The 19,511-nt window shown below is 44.2% G+C and overlaps 1 protein-coding gene across 1 annotated transcript in view; it reads right to left on the reverse strand.

Moving 5' to 3' along the window:
- Myo6 (myosin VI) overlaps positions 1-3,939 on the reverse strand; it is a 133,912-nt gene extending 129,973 nt beyond the window's left edge. The window contains exon 1 of the mRNA XM_090338539.1: positions 3,776-3,939. The gene's annotated coding sequence lies outside the window, so the exon portion shown is untranslated. The remainder of the gene's footprint in view (positions 1-3,775) is intronic.
- Positions 3,940-19,511: the final 15,572 nt, after the last annotated feature.

The following is a 19,511-nucleotide window of genomic DNA, read 5'->3' on the forward strand; positions in this document are numbered from 1 at the left end:
CCCTATGAGCAGATCGGCAGGAATGTGCCACCTTGTTTTGGTTTCGTCTGACACAATGCTTTCTGCAACAGTAAATTATTTCCTCTCTCTTTAACACTTAGCAACAGTTCTGCCAATGCCAGAAGCATTCAGTGGGGTTTACTTCCTGGAGTTATGGCCATTTCTGAAGCCTACATGGCATTCTTTTATTAGCCAATAAGAATACATATTATATATATATGTATATATATAATATATATATATATATACTCCTGACTTTTTTTATTCCTATTTATGTGTATCAAGAAAACAAACCCAGGGCTTCATGCATGGTAGGCAACAATCCTGGCTCCAAATATATTTATTTTTATAAACCAAAAATATAGTCTACCACTTAGGTTTCAAGATTACTACCAGGTCTGAGAATGTGGCACAGTGGTAGAGTGCTTGCCTAGCATACATAAAGCCCTGGGTTTCATTCCTCAGTACCACATAAACAGAAGTGGTACTTTGGCTCAAGTAATAGAGTGCTAGCCTTAAGCAAGAGTAGTTCAGGGATAGTGCCCAGGTCCTGAGTTCAAGCCCCAGGACTGGCAAAAGAACAGAACAAAACAAACACTAACAACAACAACAACAAAAAAAAAAAACACCAGATGTGTGGGTCATCCAGTAATTACATGTTAAGCCCCTGCTATTTTTATTTGAACACCAGTGTCCCTGTAATGCAAAACTTCTAATAGATCAAATAATGAAAACACCTGTAAAAGTAACCGCCCAACTCGGTCCTTTTACATTCCACTACTGCAATGTAAGACTCTAATTTGTTACACAAGAGGGACTTTATTGTCTTTTTTTTTTTGTACTAAGCTCAAAAGACAGTCCTGAAGTAAGCAATAAGAAAAATTTGTCTTAGCTGGGCACTGGTGGCTCCCACCTGTAATCCTAGCTACTCAGGAAGCTGAGATAGGAGGATTACCATTCAAAGTCAGCCTCCACAGAAATGTCCCCTTTATCTACTTTTAACAAGCGGTAATCGGGCCAGCCTTCAGTGAAAAAGCTACAGGAAAGTTCAAGGCCACCCCAGTATTAGCCCTAAATTTTCTTAAAGTGTCCTAATAGGTGAAGATTTAATCATAATCTTAAAAACAAGTCTTTCCCCCTTAGATTTCAGAGATTAAAAGTAGCTACTGCATGTATAAGCAAAATCTATCCCATTTCAGAAAAAAAAGTGAAATTCCATCCTAACCCAAGAACACTGTATTGTTCATTTTAGCACTAATGAAATCCAGTGTTGGAGTACAGTTTTAAATCTACTTCCTATGAAACCTGTCAATATAAAAAGCACATGCTATGGACGGCATGCTGCAACTTTACCAGAAATGGTAACACTGCCCCCTTACCCACTAATCATCACCAGGGAATCAAAGCACATACAAGAACAAGCTCTAAGTTGGCACAAAACCTCATTACAGGTGCCTTCCATCTCCCCAGCCCTGGGGCCTTCTTCAAACCTGCCTGCCACTGCAGCGGATGGGAGGGAAAGGCTTTGGTGGAGGACAGGACAGGGGTCAGAAGCCAGAAGCCGCCCGCAGAATCCACACCTGAACCCTCCTGGACTGCACAACCTCTATGGATGCTAGTCTGCAAGCCTTGAGGTGCTGCTCTAGAAAAGGACCAGCTCATCAACCTGGAAAATTGTGTTCCCTTCAGTCCTGGCAGTCCAGGACTCTGGACCCCCCCTCCTTTCGGCCCCCTCCATCTGTCTTTCTCTCACTCTCCCTCTCCCCACTCCTCCTTCTATCCCCCTAGTTCAAAACTTCTGAAGATGGAAAACTTCATTCTTCCCCTCCCTCAGAACTGGGGATTGAGCTCAAGGCCTCACACACTTTAAACAACTGCTCCTATCAGCCCCTACTCTCCTCCCCCAGCCTGCACATTGGCCTTCTACACATAGCAAAGATGGAGCTTGAACTATCCATGAAATTAAAATTGGTTCCTTTTTTTTTTTAATGTTCGGGTGCTTACTTACATATTGATTGAAACCTGACATGATCCAAATCGTTTCAACTTTCTAAAGAAAGCTACATTTTCGAACCAAAGACAGCCCAGTTCAGTTGTCTAAACAATAGGCTACATGATACACCACAGACTGTGGGCCAAGTCACAACAGGATGAGAAAAGAGCCCGGGCCTCTCCGATTTCCTGGCTGCTGTTATTGTAAAGCTTGATCACATAAACATAAACAGGAGAAAACTCCCTTTCACAGAAGCCCCGTGGGATCTGGCTTCGGGTGGTTGCTTTTAATAGCTCCCTTGAGTTTACATTAAATATGAAAGCCTTCAAGTCTCATGGCACGAATAAAGGCCATAGGCATGTTCTGCAGCAGATGCCATTTCTTGAACTATACAGTGTTTGCTCATGACAATCTTTTCCACTTCTGTTCCTGCCTTTTACGTGCTTGTATGAGAGGATTTATTTCCCTGTAGATATTTCCACACATCTTCCTCGCCCCCCCCCCCGTGCTTTGAACCAATTCAACCCTTTCAGCCTTTACCCATTCCTCCATGCTCTCCTCTCCTCTCCAACGAATTCCAGAAAACAAGTATGTAACTTAAGCAGCTGAGAGGCCACTACGTGGATAAAGAAAGCATCACACCGACAATGCGCATCTGCATTACACCAAAATGAGTTTCTGTTTACCACTGTGCACGTAATTCCTGCGCAACAGAAAACACTCAACATGAGCTGGGTATTTAAAAGTCAATGAGCTATTCTGAACGGCCACATTGTTCCCAGCCACCATCAGCCCCCCCCCCCCCACACACACACACCTCTAGCCTAACAACTTTGTAACATTTGTGGCGGCTCTAAAAAAAAAAAATTGTTAGAAGGTACTACAAAGTACTAGAGTCTTTTTTTTTCCAATTGGTAAAAGCCCAACTCAAGACGGGGAGGAAACTCAGTTAATTTGTGCAAGAATGCTTCTCTGCTAACCTTTGTACCATGATCACCAACCAAGTTCAAGATTCGCATTTTATGCTGTGACCATCGTCTCGGGAAAACCTTAAAGAGGTTTCAAGGGGGGAGGAAGAAACTTCTCAATCTCTTGACCATATTTAGACATAGTATACGCACCCACCACTCCAGTGCCCAGCACGAGTAAAAATCAACCAGTACATCTATTACACCGGGCGGTCTTAGGCACCATGTAGTATCTGTGAGACCGAAAGCGCCCCCCCCCATTACATAATTCAATAATGGCTTTCTGGAACTCCGTGGAAGTATTTCTGACATGGACAATTCTTTCCTTAAAAAAAAGAACAACAACAACAAAAAAAATGTCATGGCAGACAGAGCAGTTGCACGGTTGTCGGGAGTTTGTCTGAGTTGGAAAGGACGAATATAAAGTTCTTTTCCAGTCCCACCCGGGAACACTGGCTCCGTCCCAGCGCCCTGGACCGCCTGGAACTAAGCGCATCCCCACGGCTCGGCCGCCGGGGCTCGGCCGGGGTCCACTGGGAACGGCATCACTCGATCGTCGCGGCTGGGAGCACAGCCGCTCTCCCCTGGCCCCCAGAGCTGACCTCAGAGAAAAGCGGCAGCGATTGCGACGGGGGTTCGGGTCCGCGCGGACACCTGAGCGCCCGCGGACCGGGGGACGGACGAAGGGGTCCCGGCGAGGAGCGAGCCGGGCGGAGACGCGCCGCCCCGGCCCGTGCCCGTCACCCGCGTCCCCGAGCCCGAGGAGGCCGCGGCGGAGCCGGGCCGGGACGAGCCCCGCGAACCCACGACTCACCGGGGACCGAGGAGCGCGGGCAGGTGCGCGGCGGCCGAGCGCCCTGAGGCCGGCGGGTCTGCGGGGAAGGTGAGGGCGAGGAGGGCGAAGGAGGAGCACCACGGCGCGGAGGAGCCGCAGCACCGGGCGATGTCGCCGGCCAGGCGGAGGCTGGCTTCCTGCTCGGACAGAAGCCGGTCGGTCTCCGCCTGCCGGCCGGCGCCCCACCAAGTCCCCGGCCTCGCCGCGCGCACGTCACGGCTACGGAGCGCCCGAGGGGGCGGTGCCAGAGGAGGGCGGGGCGCGGGGGCGCGCTGCGCTGAACGCGGATGGGGCGCGCGGGGACACGCGGCGAGGAGGGCGCGGGGGCGCGCTGCGGAGAGCGCGGATGGGGGCGCGCGGCCGGGGGCGCGCGGCATCCCCTTCTGTCCCTGGTCTCTCCGCAGCCCGGTGCCCGGCAGGAGCCCCTCTGCCTCCCTGGTCGTGAGCTGGTGGCAGCACCAGCCAAGCCCGTCCTGTGCCCAGGTTGTCTGACTACCCGGCAGTGAGCGACCCCGGGGCGCGTCGGGCGGACGGGAGCGCGCGCCACTCCTGCACCCGAATCCAGGTGCCTAACGAGGAGGCCACCAGTTCGGGGCAGGGTGGGCCCCAGGTTGCTGGAGGCCGAGGAGGCCGCGCCGCCCCCGCCGCCCGGGGGACATTCCCCAGCGCATCTTCCCGGGGGCCTCGCCGTCTCGGTGAGCAACCCCCTGGGGTCAGCGTGGAAGATGCGGCGCGCGGGGCTCGCGCGCGCGCAACCGTGGCGCCCGGGATCGCGCAGGGATGCGGCGCCGGCTTCGGGGGGTCTCGGACGCGGGTGGGTGTTTGGTGCAGACCGGAGCAGCATGGTTGGGAGAATAGCGCCCGGAGATTTAAAAAAAAAAAGAGGAAGGAAAACCGAAGTAGGAAACGATTCTCCGCAACAAGGAAGCGTGGGTGGGATTCGGGTTGTTGGGCGGTTAACCCCGCGTGTGCACGAAACTTCCAAAGGAAGCCGAGGCCGGTGCCCACGCTCACGCCGAAGCCTAGCGCCGCGCGAAGCTGCCATCGGAGGAGGCCGGTTCGAGGCCAGCCAGGGCAGATACGTTCGGGAGACTACTCTCTAACCTGCAAAAAGACGCTTATCTCCAATTAACCTCTAGAAAAAGGGAAGTGGGCTTGGCTCAAGGTTAGGGCAGTAGCCTTGAGCTGAAGAGCTCAGGGACAGCGCCCAGGCCCAGAGTTAAAGCCCCATGACCCACACAAAAACGAATGGACTTGGGAGCGTGGCCTAGTGGTAGAGGGTTTGTCTAGCATGCACGAAGCCCTGGGTTCGATGCCTGGATACCACATACAGAGAAAAAAAAGAGCCAGAAATGGTGCTGTGGCGCAAGTGGTAGAGAACTAGCGTTGAAAAAGTCTGAGGACAGTGCTCAGGCCCTGAGTTCGAGTTTCACAGATTATAGTAGTGTTCTCTTGAAACCAGGCTTTATAAGGCTGTCAGTTAAGCCTGATGCCATTGCCCGTGGCTCACACCTGTAATCCTAGCTGTTCAGGAGGCTGAGATCTCAGGATGGAGATTCAAAAACCGCCAAGGGAGGAAAAAATCTGTGAGATTCTTACATCTAATTAATCACCAAGAAGCCAGAAGTGTGGAGCTGTGGCTCAAATGGTAGAGCATCAAAGCTCAGGAACAGCACCCAGCCCCTGAGTTCAAGCCCCAGGACCAGCACAAAAAAATAAGACTGATAATTTATTTAAAAACCCCATCGTGGTACTCCACTGGCCTTAGTATAAAGATAAAGTCCAATCCCTTTAAATATATATATGTATATATATAATTTTTACTTGGTTTTCGGTGCTGGTACTGAAACCCAGAACTTTGGGCATGCTAGACAAGCTTTCTTCCACTGAGCCTTGGTCTTAGGATACCCTACAAAGGAAGTGGTGCTGTGGCTCAAGTGGCAGAGTGCTAGCTTTGAGATGGAGAGCTGAGAGACAGTGCCCCCGGCACACGACTGACCCCCCCCCCCAAAAAAAAAGATAGATTATAAAAATTCTTTTCTTTTTTCTTTATTTGTCGGTCATGAGGCCTGGGCACTGTCCCTAAGCTCTTTCACTCAAAGTCAGCACTCTGCCAGTATGAGTCACAGTACCATTTCCAGTTTTCTGGTGGTTAATTGGAGATAAGAGCCTCAAGGACTTTCTTGCCCAGGCTATCTTTGAACCCTGATCCTCAGTTCTCAGCCTCCTGAGTAGCTAGGATTACAGTTGTGAGCCACTGGTGCTGGCCCTTAATTTAAACCTGGGTTTAAAACTGGGTTTCCTTAATAGAGGGAAAGCTGCTGCTGCTTTTTTTTTTTTTTTTTTTTTTTTTTCCTGGCCATGGGGCTTGAACTCTGGGCCTGGGCACTTGGTCTGAACTCTCCAGCTCAAGACTAGCACTCTACTACTTTGAGCCACAGTGCCACTTCCAGTTTTCTGGTGGTTAATTGGCGACATGAGTTTCATGGACTTTTGTGCTCTGGCTGGCTTTGAACTGTGATCCTAAGATCTAAGCCTCCTGAGTAGCTAGGATTATAGGCATGAGCCACCAACACCCAGTGGGGAAAAACTTTTATTTTTTCAATTCATTTCATTAATTAATTAACTTAGTTTTGTTCTTGTGCTACTACAGGGGCTAGAACTCAAGGCCTTAAATCTCTCCCTTGGCTTTTTCCACTGAATGCTGGTACTCTACCACTTGAGCCACGGCTCCACTGCTGGCCTTTTGTTGGTTAGAGACAAGACTCTCACAGACCTTTCTACCTGGGTTTCAAACCTCAGTCTTCAGATCTTAGGCTTCTAGGATTACAGGCATGATCCTCTAATACCTGGCTCAATTAAATTCAAAGGCTTTTCCATTGGTAATATGGCCCCCAGTTCATTATAGCCCCATGCCCCACGTGCCCCCCCCAGGTTTGTTCACACCCTGCTCCTCACCTTTTAGACCACTATTCTGTCCGTTCTTGTCTAGTCTTTTCTCTACCTTTCTTCACTTCTTGTACTTTATGTTCTCCAAAATACTGTGTGGAACTAAGAACCGGCTATTATTCTATTGCCGATTCAGAACAAAGTCTATTTATTCTAAGAGTTCTTCCTAAATTCTGTGGTGGAAAATCCTGGTCACAATTGGCTCCTTTCTCTCCCTTAGCACCATTTGTGCACATATTTCTTGCAACCCCTATTTCACTATTACCACTTACATTTTCTTTACTTTTATATCTATCTATGTGTCTGTCTGTCTATTTATGTTGCCTATCCTGGGCCTTGAACTCAGGGCCTGGCACTGTCCTTGAGCTTCTATTGTTCAAGGCGTGCACTCTGAATTTTTCTGTTTTTTTGGTACTGAGGAACTAAACCCAGAACTTCATATATGCTAGGCAAGCCACCATCCCAGCCCCACCACTTGTATTTTCTTGTTCCAAGTAGGGTCTTGCTCTTTGGCCAGACCAAGGTCTGGACTTCAGTCCTCCTATTTATATTTTCCTCATGGTTGGGATGACAGATGTGTGGAATGGAGGAGTCTGAAGGACCTCAACATTTGTCAGGTACCTATTCTTACCATCGGAGTCCTTTACCTGTGAACATTACTAAAAGTTTCTGGAGTGAAATTATAAAAGGGATGAGGCCTTGTTTGCCATAGTAATGTTTAGGTGCTGGGGTGTGGCTCGGTGGTAGAGGAGCACTTTCCTAGCATGCACAAGTCCACATAAATAAATGTGGGCGCCGGGCATGGAGGCTCACGCCTGTAATCCTAGCTACTCAGGAGGCTGAGATCTGAGGATCACGGTTCAAAGCCAGCCCAGGCACAAAAGGACCTGAGACTCTTATCTCCAATTAACCTCTATAAAACCGGAAGTTAGGCTTGGCTCAAGGGTAGGGCCGTATCCTTGAGCTGAAAGGCTCAGGGACAGTACCCAAGCCGAGTTCAAGCCCCATGACCCACATAAATGTGTGCATTTACTTATAAATTGAATAAATAAATTGTATTACATATTTATTTATAAGGTAAATAATAAATTAGTAAATTTAAGTCATCCTGACAGGCAATTTAATCTTTATAAAGTATATGAACATTTTGTTATAACATGACATCTCATAACGCTTGCTTTAATTTTAATTATCTTTTAGTTTCACATGTATAAAATAATCTATAATACTGTATTACAAAAAAAAATTATCCAGGAGGTGGTGGCCCACACTTGTAAATCCTAACTACTGAGAACTGAGGATTGCTGGTTGAAAGCCAGCCAGGACAGGAAAGTCCATGAGACTCTTATCTCCAATTAACCACCAAAAAACTGGAAGTGGAGCTGTGGCTCAAAGGGTAGACTTGAACAAATGAGCTCAGGGACAACACTACCCAGGCCTTGTGTTTAAGCCCCACAGTGGACATAAACAAGCAAACAGTACCCTGTTCTCAAGATTAGAAATAAAATAGACAATATTGATACTATATAATTTAAAAGTTACTATAGGAAACAGAAAAGCACAAGAAAAATGAAGCTGTGGCTTGCCTGTAGTCCTAGCTACTCGGGAGGCTAAGATCTGAGGATCACCATTCACAAGCCAGCCTGGGCAGGAAAGTCTGGGGGACTCATATTCAGTTAACCAAAAGCAGAAAACGGAGCTGTGGCTCAAATGGTGGACTGATAGCCTTGAGCACAAAAGCTCAAGGACAGCACCCAGAGCCTGAGGTCAAGCCCCAGGACTGGCACATACACACATATACACACACATACACACACACACACACATATAGATGAAAGAGAGGATTTACAGTATTCTTCCTGAAAGTGTTTATTAAATAAAGGAAAATGTTCCTAGGGCTAGTGTCCTTGCTTGAGAAATAGTACTTTTTAAAAAATAGATCAAGTGGGGTGTGGTAGCTCACACCTACTCGGGAGGCTGAGATCTGAGAATCGTGGTTCAAACCCAGCTCAGGCATTAAAGACCATGAGATTCTTGTCTCCAATTAACCACTAGAAAACCGGAAGTGGTGCTGTGGTTCAAGGGGTAGTGCGGTAGAGCCTGAGCTGAAGAGCTCAGGGACAGCACCCAGACCCCACGACCTACAAAATTATAAATAACTAAATAAAGATTAAGGATGCATGAAAAAAATCTTTATCCGTGGGGGCCAGGAGTTTGGCCTAGTGGTAGAGTGCTTGCCTAGCATGCATGAAGACCTGGGTTTGATTCCTTGGTACCACATACACAGAAAAAACCAGAAGTGGTACTGTAGCTCCAGTGGGAGAACTCGAGTCTTGAGAAAGACCAAGGACAGTGCTCAGGCCCTGAGTTCATGCACCAGGACTGGCAAAAAAAAAAATCTTGATCCAGGAAGTTTCTAATCTGATATTTGTTAGAGTTAAATATGACCCTATAGTTAACCACCACAAGTTTGAAGTAAACAAAACATGACGTAATTTCTCTGAGTAATTCAGCCCACATTCATTTACTCAGGCTTTCTTGATATTTAACCAATAAATTGTTCCATTACTCAGCTTTTCTGGGTAACCAACTAAATCTCCATGACATATGCCACTTTCTCCCTGACAAATATATGGGTACTATGGGGAACTCCATGTCGGATCCCACTTGGGTCAGAGGTCCTCACTCATGTGAAACTATCTGGAAAACAAACTCAAAGTAAATGGACTTGAGGTGTTTGGATAAAGTAGAAGAGTGTTTCTCTAGTAGGTGAGGCCCTGAGTTAAATCCCCAGTATCCTTTTCCCTCCCCGCAAAATGGGAGAGAGGTGAGAGGAGAGCAGGACAAGGGGTCTTTTCATTGACGCGATCAAATGTCTGTGAAGCCTGGCACCAGTGGCTCACACCTGTAAGCATGCAGGAGGCTGGGATCTGAACATCACAGTCCAAAGCTAGCCTGGACAGGACCTGGGTAATGTCCCTGAGCTTCCTTTACTCAAGGCTAGCACACTACCATTTGAGTCACAGCGCCACTTTCTGGCTTTTTCTGTGTATGTGGTAGTGAGGGATTGAACCAGGGCTTCATGCATGCTACGAAAGTACTCTACCATCAAGCCAAAGCTCTAGCTCTTTATTTTATTTAGTTATTTTTCCAGTCCTGGGCTGAGCTCAGGGCCTGAGCACCATTCTTGGGCTTTCTTAAGGCTAGAGCTCAACCACTTGAGCCACAGAACCATTTCTGGCTTTTTCTATGTATTTGGTACCAAGGAATCAAACCAGGGCCTTTGTGCTTGCTAGGCAGGCACTCTAACACTTGGAAAATCTCCTGACCCCTAGCCCAATTTTTTTGTTGTTGTTGGGGACGGGGTGGGGGAGGAGGAGCCTGGAACTCATGGGGCTTGAACTCAGGGCCTGGATATTATACCTAACCTTCTTTTGCTCAAGGCTGGGACTCTACCACTTTGAGCCATGGCTCCACTCATTAATTGGAGATAAGAGTCTCACAGACTTTCCTGTCCCAGCTGGCTTTGAAAGGAGTGAGGAAGCCACTCAGGGAATAGAATTTATACACACTCAAGCTGTTACCTGGAAATATGATCTTCAGTCATCTTAGCCTTCTCTTTGACTGAAGGCATCTTGCAGGACCGAATAATGACATGTTCAGAGACTTAGGAGGTCTGGAAAAGAGGAGAGAGAACTCCTGGTTTTGTGTGTGTCTGGTGTGTGTGTGTGTGTGTGTGTGTGTGTGTGTGTGTGTGTGTGTGTGTGTGCACATGCCAGATCCTGAGTGCTATCCCTGAGATTTTTTGTACTCAAAGCTAGTGCTCTAGGGTCCGAGAGTTTGGCCTAGTGGTAGAGTGCTTGACTAACACGCACCAAGATTCAGGTTCGATTCCTCAGTTACCACATACATTAAAAAAGCTGGAAGTGGTGCTGTGGCTCAAGTGGTAGATCTCCATCCTTAAGAAAGCTCAAGAACAGGGCTCAGTCCCTGAGTTCAAACCCAAGAACTGGCAAAAAAAAAAAAAAAAGCTAGTGTTATACCACTTGAGCCACAGATTCACTTTCAGCTTTCTGCTGGTTAATTGGAACAAAACAATCTCATGGACTTCCCTGTCCCTGGGCAATCTTCAAATCTCAGCCTCCTGAGTAACTGAGGATTACAGGTGACCAGTTGTTTTTTTTGTTGTTGTTTGTTGGGTTTTTTTGTGGGGGTTAATTGGAATTAAGAGCCTCACCTACTTTTTAGTGCCTGGCCTGGCTTTGAACTGCGGTCCTCAGGTCTCAGCCTCTTGGGTAGCTAGAATTACAGGTATGAGCCACCGTGCCCAGCTGCGACCAGTTTTTGAGCAGAGTCTTTCATGAGCTTTCTCTCTTCGCATTGAGAACACTACCCCAAAACAATGTTACTCTTTTGTTGATAAATATAGTGATAATCCAGATTATAATTGTATAAATTATGAATTCTCTTGTCTTTTTGATGCTTGGTCTATCAAAAGGTTTTCAATGTTGCCAACATTATAAGAAAAATAACAATTATAGTAATAAAAGTACTATGAAAAGGGTAAAAAAAATGTGTTGATAGCTGAGAGCATTAGATGGGAGCAAGCAAGAGCTTAACACGCTGAATTTGAGCACTGCTACTGGCCAATTAAAATAAAGCCCATACAAAATCATTTCCTGAAGACTGTATCTTTGTAAGGACATGTATTCTGGAGATTACAATAAATCTTTCATCTGCATATTTGTTAGTGATACAAAACTAAATTACATTAACTCAAGCTAGTTCACAAACATTTCTTAGATGGTTTCTGGGTGCCATCACACCTTTTGACTTTTCCTTTTGACCTTTTAAAGTAAGTGTTTAGGGAGGAGGTCAAAGGGAGAAAGGGTAGGCAAATTGTCAAAGAAAAGGTGGGTGAATATGGCCCGAATATTCAGTATACACATGTGAACATGGAACCAATCGTCACTTGCAGCATAGGCTGGATTGGGAGAACGATGGAAAGGGGCGACATTACTCACAAACTGACATGGTGAATTGAAACCCTTTTGTACAACAACTTTAAACTGATAATAAGAATCAAAATTGTTAAATAAGAGTTAAATGTCTAGCTCTAACAATTTGGCATGCAAGGATATGGTGGTACAGACCTGTAGTCCCAGCGATAAAGGAAGCTGAGGTAATGGGGTCATTTAACTCCAGGGGCTCAGGGATAGCTTGGAAATAAGGACATATCTTATTTAAAAAGAAACCAAAACAACTGTGAAGTTAGAAGTATTGGTTAGTGGGCAAAGCCTGCCTAGCATGCATAAAGCCATTGGTCTCTAGTATCACAATCAAATTAATAATAATTGATAGTGCCAACAATAATGATCAAATGGACTAGCGATCGAGCACTGGTGGTTATACCTGTAACGTAGATAGTCGGGAGGCTGACATCTGAGACTTGTGGTGCCAAGCTAACTTGGGCAGGGAAGTCTTCTCTCCAGTTAACTCCTAAACAGCTGGAATCCCATGGGTTTTACAGGTGTGTGCCTCCTGACTAGGAACAGTTTGGGAGCATGGCCTAGTGGTAAGAGTGCTTGCCTAGCACACACTAAAGCCCTGGGTTCGAGTCCTTGGTATTACATACACAGAAAAAGCCAGAAGTGTTTGCTGTGGCTCAGGCGGTAGAGCGTTCGTCTTGATAAAGCCAAAGGACAGTGCCCAGGCCCTGAGTTCAAGCCTCAGAATTGGCAAAAAGAAAACAAAAGAAAAGTATTAGTTATCAGAATGTATCTCTTTCAAAAATATAAAAATTGGTTCTTGAAATTTTTCAGTTGTGTGTGATGGAGGAAAAGAGGACACTGTACAGAAAACACATATTTAGCTGGATGGGTGGCTCGTGTCTGTGATTCGACATGCTTATTCCTTATTCCTAATCAAGGGAACCCATGGAAACAGCAAGAAGCTGGGCATTATGGTGTGCATGCTTATCTTATCTTAACAATGGGGGTATAAACTGGAGGAAAAGGAAGGATAAATTGGGGAATCAGGGTCCAGGCTGGCCTGAATAAAAAACCAAAATCCAGCCTAGTCTAGTGGTAGAGTGCTTGTGTAGCATGCAGAAAGCCCTGAGTTCGATTTCTCCATACCATATATTCAGAAAAAGCTGGAAATGGTGCTATGGCTCAAGTGGCAGAGTGCTAACCTTGAGCAAAAAGTGTCTAAGAACAGTGCCCAGGTCTGGAGTTCAAGACCTAGGAATGGCAAAAACAAACAAACAAACAAACCCAACTCTGTCTAACACAATAACCAGAGCAAAAGGCTGGGGGTATAGCTCAGGTGGCAGAAAACCTACCTAGCAAGTACAAGGCCCAGAGTTCCAACCCCAGTAGATACACTGAAGAGACACTGAATCCTCTAGAGAGGAGAGTGTCTCCAGCTCATGAGCCACTACTGCCTAGCCTTTGTAGGTTACATGGCAACTTAAGGAAATTATGGCAGAGGGCTGTGTCTTGAGAGTATGTTCTCTGAAGGAATCTCATGAGGATACTATTTATAGCCAACTCTCCAAAGATTTAATGATTAAAAAACAACTCTGAAACTTCTGAAGATCTGCCAATTAATCTTTCTTTCTTCCTTCCTTCCTTTCTTTTTTTTTTTTTTTTTTTTCTAGTCCTGGGGCTTGAACTCAGGTCCTGGGACACTTTTTGCTCAAGGCTAGCATTCTGCCACTTGAGCCACAGCGCCACTTCTGGCCTTTTCTGTGTTCTGGGGAATTGAACCCAGGGTTTTGTGCATGCTAGGCAAACACATTACCACTAGGCCATGCTCCCAGCCCAACACTTCATATTTCTGTGGATAATAAGCAGAATGTTTAGTCTAAAACACAATCAAAACGGACAGTTGATGGGGGTAATAACAATGAGCAATTTGGATTTCCAGCTCATTTCAATACTTCCTATGTTCTCAGACTTGCACTAGGAATTAAAAGTTTTGCATCTTTCCATCTAAAACTCCAGCATTCTATCTCCCCATTCTTATAGGTCTTGGTTTCTATCCATTAGTAAAACTGTAATTTTCTCTTTCTGGTCATATGTCCTTCGTGTTAATCTTTAAAACTTTTTATTTAAGAAAAAAGCTGGAAGTGGTGTTGAGGCTCAAGTAGTAGAGCTGTAGCCTTGAGAAAGTCCAAGGAGAATGCTCAGGTCCTGAGTTCAAGCCCCATGACTGGCAAAAAAAATTTAAAAAGAAATCGTATTAAGCGAAGTAAGCCAGACCCAAAGGAGAATAGGCTCCATGGTTTCCCTCATTTGTCATAATTAGTACACACATAGGACTCTCCTAGCAGAGGATTACAATAGTGCAAAACCTAGGTACAGAAGGTCATATAGGATGAGACTAAATGAAAGGATCTCCAGGATATGGAAAGAAGACTTGTGATCCTCAGATCTCAGCCTCCTGAGTAGCTAGGATTATAGATGTGAGCCACCAGTACCCAGCTTCTTTATTGTTGTTTTGGTTTTTTTGAAACAATAAATGAATTGTTTTGTTCCTGAATGTTAGCAGGACGTTTTTATTCTTTTTTCATTGTGTCTAATAATGAAAGTATTTAAATTTATATTCTCCTGAGTGTTTCATTTTGTTTTTTACTGTGTCCTGTAGTTACTCATATGAAGCAATGCAGAGACAAACACAAACAATAGAAACTTCAGAAGTAAATCTCCGTAACACATGAGAAAGGCAGAACTTTAATGTGAAACTGGATTTTTAATAAAAAAGCGTACTGGCACAACTGATACCCTTGAAAAAATCCTTGAGAACACCCATAAACTTTTGCCACATACAGAAACAAATGCCACATTTTTATTACTTTAATTTTAAAAAGTTTCTGAGAAATATTTGACTGTATATACTATCCTGAGTCAAGAAGTAGCTTCTTAATCAGTATCGAGAACTCAGAGAGCACATGTAAAAATTCTACAATGAAAAATGTAAACAAGGTCTAGAAATAGCACATTGAAGAAATACATTTTGTAACCAGGCCTGGCATTACCTATCTGTAATCCCAGCTCTGGGGAGGCTGAGACAGGAAGATCGTGAGTTCAGGCAAGATTCTGTCTCCAAAATACAAAAACAAACAACAAAACCACAATAACAAAAAAATCCAAAAAACACATATGACAATGTTATTGGTTATGATGCACATATACTTGTGGGTACAGGCACACACACACACACACACGTAAAGTATATGGGATTTTTCTTTTTTTGGTTGTACTGGGTTTGAACTGAGAGGTTCACATTTGCCACACGGGTACTTGATCTATATGCCCTCATTCTGTTTTGCTGTATTTTATTGGTTGACATGGGGTCTCACCCACTTTTTTTGGCCTAGGCTGGCTTCAAAAGCTGTGATTCTATTGATCACAGCCTCCTGATTAGCTAGGATTCCAGATGTGAGCCACCACACCTGGTGGAATAAGGTATTTTAGTAAGTGATTATAGAAAATGGAAACTCTTGCAGTCCTTTTGAGAAAAGCTAGAAACATATGAATGCATGACCTTTGTCCAATCCTGGCTGTTTATTCCAGGAAAATATGAGAACTGGCTTATAAAGAAACAGGGAGAATATGAATTCATGGTGTGGTAGTCACAAGAAACCACTCCTGGCCTCCTGGGAACAGGTGACTGTTGAGCTTGTGCACTGGTTTGCTCAGGCCCCTGGCAATGAGCTGCTTCTACATCATGGGAGTTTTAAGGGTCAACTGTGGCGCTCAAGTTTGCTGTCCCATTCTGGGACAGCCATGAAAGACAGATCAACTTACAGCTCCGTCACTCTGAGAAGAGAAGCATATCAGCAGAGCTCCACTGCTTTCCTCTGAGGGACACCTAGCCTAGGCAAAGTCGGGAAACTTCGGGGCAGTGTGGGGTGGGGTTGGCAAGTCCTGAGTCTTTATAGTTGCTATTATGGCACAACAAAGTCTATCAAGATTGACCAAGTAAGGCAACAGCTGAGTAACGTCTACAAAATATTGCTCAAAGACAAAAAGTTTTGAAAAGTGCTTTAGAGAATTTTAAGGTTTTGTATAAAAATTTAAAACTTTTCTATTTTAACCATTCTGGGGCTTGAACTCAGGGCCTTGGGTCTCAGCCTGATTTCACTCAAATCTAGAATGTCTATCATTTAGGCTATGCCTCTGGTTCTAAAAATCTATACATATATTCCTGCAGAGGATGTAGAGCAAAAAGTATGAATAGAGGGGAAGTAAGAAAAAAGACTTAAAGGATGAAAAACAGGCAAAATGTTTTTAGTGTTATTCACTTGCTCTCCCACGATTTCTTGTAATTACAAATAAAACATTGTTGAACAGGGTAAAATAAGCTCATACAATATTCACCAGTAGAATGCTGGTGATATAAATACCACTGCAGACCTAAGTTAGAAACTGCAGGGACCCCGATAGCTGTCCTTGCGGTTCTGATGTCAAAATGGAGGGAAAGGTATCTTAAAAACAAGGTCATCTATCAGACTGTTACATTAAAAAAAAAAAAAAACAAAAACCCAACAACACATTTACATTTTTTTCTAATACACAAATTCTCTTTCCATTTTTTTTTGTTTTGATTATAGGCGTGAACCACCACCGAGTGGCTCTTTCCTATTTTCAACTTAAATTCCTGATAACCAGATCTGCTTGAGCAATTTTTATTTCCTAGGTAGGTCATGTGACTATTCCAAGTCAATTTTCCTGGAGACCACATGTTCACTAACATCCAATTAGCTGCGGCAGGAGGACCGGATGGTGGCACAGGATGGCAAAGGTAACTGTTACAGGCATTCTAGAAGGCTTCTGCAAGTATATTTGGAAATACTGCATAAGTAGTCATGTAGAAAGAATTGCTTTTACAGCTATACAGTACTTTACCTAGTAAACAGAATCCTTCCATTCGGTTTTAATTTTGTTTTCTCTTTATGGTGTTGACCGAAAAATGTTTAAAAACTTAATGTTGGCTTTTCTTTGGTAGTTTCATCTGAGAAGTCAGTTTTGTCAATAATGTATTCAGCTGGTTGTCATCTTAATCAATCCTTTGTTCATGAAGAAAAAAAAAAGGTTTTTCATTTTGTTGGTTGTGGGGTTTGAACTCTGGGGCCTGGGCTCTGTCCTTGAGCTCTTCAGCTCAAGGCTACTGCCAGGGTGCCACTTCTGGCTTTCTGGTGGTTAGAGATAAAAGTCCCACAGACTTTCATGCCCAGGCTGGCTTTAAACCAAGATCCTCAGATCTCAGCCTCCTGAGTAGCTAGGATTACAGTGTGAACCACCGGCACCTGACTTGGTTCCTGTTTTTTAAAGGAAATTCCAAATGAAATATCCAAATATCTTATTTCACAGATTATCACAAGGCAACAGTCCAGTTTAGCTAAGGACAGCAATTAGTAGTTAGTAGTGGCTTGTGCTCATTCTTCTCTCCTTCTACTGCTGTAATCTTTTCAAGTCACCCCTGAACACAACCGTCCTCTACACAAACTGCTTGAGGTGTGACAAGTTAAACAAATGCCATCTTCAACATGGGTTCAAGGCCATACAGGATCCTTTCCACTTACCCCAAACCCCATTTACACAGGCCTTCTAAAATGCATACCTTAAAAAATAATGTAACCCAACCAATTCCCACAAGCCTAGTTTCAGTAATATTCTGCCATTCTGTAAAAATATGATCATCTAATTTATTGTCATTTTTTTATAATATAGCTCAATCGACAGTCTCCGAGCAAGACTGTGAGCTCAAATCCCGTAGGACTCTTCTTTGAGGGTTGTTTGTACACATATTATCTCACAAGGTCATTGAGGAGGTTAAAACTGAAATTATCTAAATATTTAGACCAATGTCTAGTATTTGTTTGATAAACGAAGCTATTATTATTTAGGATAAATCATTTTTTCCCACCTCAGGGCCTTTGCCACAGTCTATGAGCGCTATTCCTCACATCTACCCGACTGTTGATCAAACATTCCACCCCCGCAGATTCTTAAACCTTCTGGATCTGGCTCAAGTCTCTGAATACACTCTGCTTTATCTGAAAAGGCATACATTGGAGATGGCCTCTCTGGAACAAAGATGAGAAAACATTTGGTTCTGTTTTACTTCCTGCACCTAGCGGCACGTAGTAAAGCTGTTTTCATCTACTTAAGTCTTCTGTTACTATCCATGTATAAATCAAATTACGGTTATAAGCTATTAACAAGTTTGAATACATTTTCAGTTAAACAAAAAATACAAGGTATGTATATACTGGTGTTCTCATGTTTTGTTGTTGCTGTTTTTTTTTTTTTCTTTCCTGGCACCTTTCTATATAAGTATCTTGGTTTTAGATACTCCTCACTTTAGGCGTGTGCAACAGTGACTTAACCATCACTGCCTGTGCTAAGAACCTGAAAGCTTTGAACTTTTTTTTTGCCAGTCCTGGGCTTGAGCTCAGGGCCTGAGCACTGTCCTTGGACTTTCTCAAGGCTAGAGCTCTACCACTTGAGCCTCAGCACTATTTCTGGCTTTTTTCTACGTATGTGGTACCGAGGAATCGAACCCGGGTCTTCCTGCATGCTAGGCAAGCACTTTAACCGCTAGGCCAAACTCCCAGCCAGCTTTGAACTTTTGTGAGTTCTGGGACCACAAGTGTAATGGAGGGCACTCTGCTTTTATCCATGTGGACTGGCTCCTTTCCAAGTTTCAATTACTTCAGCTGGGTCAGCAATTCCTCCTATTTGGAAAATTTTAATTTTTTGGAACAGTAACTTTCAGATCCTTTTTCTTCCTGAGGGGAAAGTGGCAAAATGTACCAAAACGGCCTTTTGAAAAATGTCTACACATTTGCTTTAGCAGGTTAACGTGTATTGTGATCTGTAGAGATAAACCTCTGACCAATGGTTGCCATTTTGGAAAGCTACTTGTTGGTGAGCTCTTGAGGCAGTCAGTAGTCAGTCTGCCTCCAATCACCTCCATCTGCTCCTTCTCCTGTGCACAGCAGCTGGGCTACTGTGCCTCCACTAGGCTTGCTGTATAATCCTACCTCATTTCCGAAGGGTCCTTTCCCAGCCTGCAGTTTAACTTGGGTCTTCGATTTTAGGGGAATTGGTATTGTTACATTCTATCATACAGAGACCATGAATAGTTTTAAGAAGATAAATAATAAATTCATTTTGGTGACCACACAAAATACAGACATGATCACTTTCTGTTTTCAAATAAAATCCCCTACATTTGATTCACTGAGTCTAAACCTAGGTTACATGCAAAGGAAAGCTAGCTGTTTAGGTCTGAGCGAACTTGAAACACTACAGTTTTCAGTTATGTGAAGTACATACAGCAATGCCAAAGGGAGGAAGCACCACGTCTGTTCCCTAAACCACCAGCACCTGGGACACATACAAATTTTATGGCAGTAATCTAAAACTCTTCTAAAAATGATTAGCTGTAATTCTATCCAACAAGAAAATCAATACAACAGACCTATTTAATTATTTAAGACACCAGATACCTGTCATGCAGTTTCAGTGTCTAGTAACAAACTCTGGACCTTAAAGTTCTGTTTCACAAGATGTAAGTACTCATCACACATTTTAAAAGGTTGCCATCCACTTTATACCACATTTAGAAGGATCAGAGCACACAATTATGAAGGGGATGAACAGATATTAAAAATTCTCATGTCTAGAGGCACAACTTTATAACCTCCAAAGGTTTCAATATATATACCGCAGTCATTAGCTTAATTTTCAAA

Source organism: Megascapheus bottae, chromosome 8, assembly GCF_031878675.1.
Source record: "Megascapheus bottae isolate mThoBot1 chromosome 8, mThoBot2.hap1, whole genome shotgun sequence".
NCBI lineage: Eukaryota > Metazoa > Chordata > Mammalia > Rodentia > Geomyidae > Megascapheus > Megascapheus bottae.